The sequence below is a fragment of the Solanum pennellii genome, chromosome 8 (genome assembly GCF_001406875.1).
Source record: "Solanum pennellii chromosome 8, SPENNV200".
In the NCBI taxonomy this organism is placed as follows: Eukaryota; Viridiplantae; Streptophyta; class Magnoliopsida; order Solanales; family Solanaceae; genus Solanum; species Solanum pennellii.
In genome coordinates, this window is record NC_028644.1 from 53,018,144 (window position 1) to 53,023,622 (window position 5,479).

The window sequence follows — 5,479 nt, forward strand, 5'->3', positions numbered from 1 at the left end:
ATAATTTTATAAATATTTATGATTTTATTTTAAGACTTTTAATATATTATTTTGAAAAAAAGTTACCTATGAAGTAACATCACAAAATTGAGACGTAAGAATACTTAAGATGAACATAGTTAGACTTTTAAGTTTATCGATAATTTTTATTTAGACACTTGAATGTATGATAATTTACTTCTATAGATATTTTCGTCTGAAATTTTTTAAAACACTCAATTGGCAGTAGCTTTTCTATTGTTGCATTAATAACGTGAGTGATTTATTAATCTGGAGGGTTTAATTAGTAATGGATGGGTAATGGATTGATTTATAAATTATACTAATAAGTTAAATTATAACAAATAGTTGAGCGCCACATATTTTAAAAAATATTTAAATAGTTTAAATATAAAACCGTTAAATAAGTGGTCAATTTTGAACCAAAAAGTGGATGACAAGGGTATTTTGGACCAAATAGGTGGGTGGGAAGGGTATTTTAAAGCCAATAGGTGGATGGAGGGTAATTTTGTACCATTTCCAATACTTTGAGGGTATTTTAGACCCTTTTCCGTAAAATTTATTTACCATTGATTTTAAAACTAATAAATAAAAAAGTTTTTCGAATTATATTTTCCTAAATTGAGTTTAAGGACTATCTCAGATAGGCTCTGAGGGATTCTTAACACCTTCCCCTCAAGTAACCAAAATCATTAATCAAAATCTCATGGGTTTCAAAAATCAAAACAGAGTTTACATTCACTTATTTAAAAATGATTTTTCTAATATTTTCCTTAAAATTTAGGTGACGACTCTAAACAAACAATTTTTTCAAAAAACAGAGTGTTAGCCATGTTGTGAACTGTTTCGGCCGGTTCGAAATAAGGTGCGGCACTGTCCATTGGCCTCTGGGGTGTCCTTCCAGCCAAAGCGCCTCACCCTGCACTCTGAAGTTTGAGGGTTGGCACCCCACACCTTTCAGAACGCCAGGGACGCTAGTTCTCCTCATTCTTCCCCCATCTTTCCATACTAGTTCTTAAGTGATGTACCTATGTTCCCTAGTTGAATCTAACACTCTAAGGTACATTAAACATCATGAATACATCCATTCACATTAGACCATGATCCTTGAATCCATAAATTAATTTTAAGGGAAGTTAAGATCAAAGTTAACGAAGATAAGAGTCAAGTCTAAAAGTTAAGAAGTAAGTAAAAGAAAGTTCTTAGAGTCCTTTCAAAAAGTCTTTTTGAAAATGCTTTTAACTTTGTTTTAAGACTTAAAGATCAAGTTGAGTAAGAGTAAAGATAAGTACGATAAGTTCATTTCAAGTTTTCAAGAAGTCTTTTACAAACATTTTAACTTTGTTTTTAAGACTTAAGAGTTGAGTTCAGAAAATAGTAAAATTGAAGTTCTTTCTTCAAAGAAGTATACGGGGACTATGTATTCCCAAATAGGTTTAAAGGATATGCTTTCACATTTAAACAAGAACGGAAATTGAGATTTTCAAAGAGCTTTCGAGCTAATTTTGAGGAAAAAGTAATAGCTTACTAAATGAAGCAAGCAGTCTTTGAGCTATGTTTTGAGCACTAATCTCAAATCACATAAGAAGTATGTTTTGAAAACATGAGAGTCAATATATTTTGGGAGTAGTATTGAGCACTGAGATAGGATGCGCTAGCAGTGTGAGGTAAATCGTTGTATCATCACTAAAGCTCTTATGTGATGGTTATCGGTTAGAGAAACTCCCACAAAAGTTAAATGTATTTTTATATACATCAGTTTATTGTACTTTTACATACATTTTCAAAGTTATTTTGTATCCTTGGATATACACAGAGTTGACATCATGTTTTTAAAAAACTTTTCTTAATATTGCACTTGTTTTAAACTACTTATCTTGAAATGAGTTCAGTTAAGTATTCATTAGCTGAGAAGAGTCAAGGTAAGTGTTTCTTTTAGAATCTCTTTCAAGCCTATGTCGTTTAGCATTTCAACTCACATACTCATACATTCGATGTAGTGATGTCAGTTGGCCTGCATCGTATTATGATATAGACGCAGGTAACGAGGATTGGCATCTAGCGCACCGTTGATCCAGTTGAGCACTTCAGAGTCAATTGGTGAACCTCTTTGCATTTCGGAGGACTATTTTTTTTTAATTGCTTTCAGTATTTTTCTTTATTAGGATGTTGAGGGGTCTTTCCCAACATCCATCTCAGTTTTAGAGGCTTCATAGGTAGATAGTCAGATGTTAGTCCTTTAGTCTTTTCATTATCTTTCTATTGGTTAAGACTTGGGTTGCCACTTTTGGCCAATTGAATGTTTAATCTTTAAAACATTCTCAGTTTTATCAGTTCAATTGGGTTATTGATCATTATATAACTATGTATATTGTCCTCCACTGAGTTAAGTAAGCCAGGTCAAGGGTCCGCTCGAGGCCAGCCATGGTATTCGAGTGTTTGTCCCGCCCAGGGTATAGGCTTGGGGTGTGACATGTCTAATGAAATTATCTATTATTTTATAAAAGTTGTATCGTGATATAAAATTTTAAACTTTTTCAGTAATAAAAGTTAATAGATGAATAAAATTTAAAGTATTGTTTGTAGAATCTTTAATTTAATTTAAGATTATTTTATGATCAATCACTATTTTGTTATCTATTTTTATATAGGTAGCAAGAAGTGTATCGTGTAACATAACATTTTCTCAAGTTAAATTGAACAGAAAATAACAGAAGATCATTCATACTTAAAATATTAAAAAGAAAAAATATATGGAACGACACATAGCCAATGAATAAGAAAAACAAAAACATATAGTCATACTATATTCGCTATAGTGTTCCATTTAATTTAAAATCTCTTACCATCAACATTTTACTTTCTCCGTTCATTATTACTTACATATCTATTAAAAATAATTATTATCAGTGCTATATTATCATATTGTAAGTAAAAAGGAAAAATCTATTTTTTAAACAGTAGATGTAACATCAAAATTAATGATTCGGTGGATTACACTTCATTTGAGGGTAAAAAATGAAAAAAGAAATATCTTCCCTAAATTATGTGATTTCTTTCATAATTGTTTTATATTATTGTCTTTTCCACAACTTTTCGTCATTGTTGATTCATGGAAATCGTAAGAAAAATAGGAGTGTAAATTTATGAATGAATTGCTACAATGTGTTTACCATTTCTTACTTACGTGTTATCTTAAATTTAGTTGAATTTTGAACTAATCAATTATTGCAAATAACCCTTAGATTTTTTTAAGAAGAAGAAGAGTAGAAAATTTTTGTAAAAAATCGTAGTTTAAAAGTGATATGAAGCCCCTCTATTTATAGTTGATAAATAGTAGTATGAATAGGTACTAATTATGCCTTATCAGAAAAGTTACAACCTTTCAAAAAAGCCGTTGTTCATTGGAAAAGTCACAACTCATCGAGAAACGGATATAACCCTTTGAAAAAATCACAAGCCTTCGAAAAATTCACAATAATCGAAATGTCAAAATAAAATCACAACACTTTGAAAAAATCACAACCCTTTAATATTATAGGGTTTCTACTATTATATAATATAAATAATTAAATTAAATAAATTAAATATTTTCATTGGGGATATCATAGTAATTCAACATTCAGTGTATGAATTCAACATTATAAACTCCTAAGTCTTTATTAAATAGAACCTTTAAATTTTTTCTCAAAACTCATCTTTACTTTCTCAAAAGATCAGCTTAAAACTTAAGTATTGGCTTTGAAAAACTTCTAAAGATTTATAACCCAAAATAGGATTTATGCTGAATTATAAATATGAACAAATCAACTCAAGGATCTCAATAAAATATAGAAACTCAATACCTAAAAATAGAATTTCAAAGGAATCGGGAATTCAAGTATTTAAAATCAACTTTTCTCAAGAATGCTCAAATCTTAGGGTGGATCCTAGATTTCTCTTTTACTGATTTGAAAGTAGATGTAGGGTGTGCGCACGAACTAGTCTAACACTATGACAATCTTGCATATGTGAAAAGAACAAGGTTCTTGAACAAGAACTTGAAGGTAAACAATCAACAAAACCTAAATTGATATTCTTGAATTAGTTTTTTGAAATCTCTTGAAGAAGATTCTTGAAAAAGATTGAAACAATCTTTAATGGAGTCTTCTACTTTGATTTTTCCCTAGGATTTTGCCCTATAATTTGAGAGAGAAGAGTATGGTGGATTAAAAGATGAAAATTTGATTGTATTGAGCTTCATATTAGTCAAGAAATTCGTTTAAGGTTTTCTTAGAGGTAAAAAGACAGAAAGACGTTTTTAATGTTTTTCTGTCAGCTAATTTGTCATTGCACTGTATCAGTTAGTAAAATGGTCATAACTTTTTACTCATAAATTGTATGATGTAAAATTGGTGGCGTTGGAAAGTAGGTTCAAATACCATTAATCTGATTAGTTATGGTCCATGTAACTCTTTATATTCTAAGCTATATGGTTGTTTGAAGTTGACCCAAGTAGAATATTACATCAAAACTTAATCGATAAGGAAACTTTCAACTCTACTTTGTATTAGGGGATTCTAGTGACCTTGATTTATATTCAAATCATTCCCACACTAAAAAATTTACCTTTACACATGGATAATTTATGAATTACAACAAAAAATAATTCGAGTCTTAACTTAGAAATTTTCGAGGTGTTACACATTTAAACTCTATATATCAACTAATTTTAAAGAGTCCATCGACATAAATCAATACTATACAAGAATAAATGAAAATTTACGAGACAAGGATCACAAAAGTTTATTGACAAATGTTCAAGATATGAACAAGATAATAAAAAAATTACCATCAACTTGTTGGATATTTGTTAAACATTTATATCAGAGGGCACCAAGTCACTGTTAGAATCGAATTCACGCACACACACTAGATGAATGAAAAACACAAGAACTTTTAAGAGAAAGAGATGAGAAATCTAGAGAGAGAGAGAGAGAAAACCCAATATTTCGTGGTAAAACCCCGTGAGTAAACTTCCAAGGCGGTGAGGTATATTTATATTAATAAATCAGAGTATTTTTGGTTACAGAGAATAAATAGGAAAACCTAAAATAGAGAATAAATAGGAAAGCCTAAAATAGAGAATAAATAGGAAAACCTAAAATAGATCAGGCTCCACTACCTAACAATTCTCCCACTTGGAGACTGACTCAGTCATCCAAAAAATACATTCTCAAAAAAAAATCTCTTCATCATCAACATCTTTACCGCACCGCAACATCTGTAGCAACAACTACAGAAGACCAACCGAGGTTTTACATAACCTCAGTTTCCCAACATCAACACATTTCGTCAACATGTCTGCCGGGTTCTTTGCACCCTCTATCTTATCCAAGCACATATCACCATCCTCCACTGCCCCGCGAGTGAAATGGTATCGCCTTCTGATGTGCTTTGTCTTCGAATGATAGACTGGATTTTTCACCAACTGTATGGC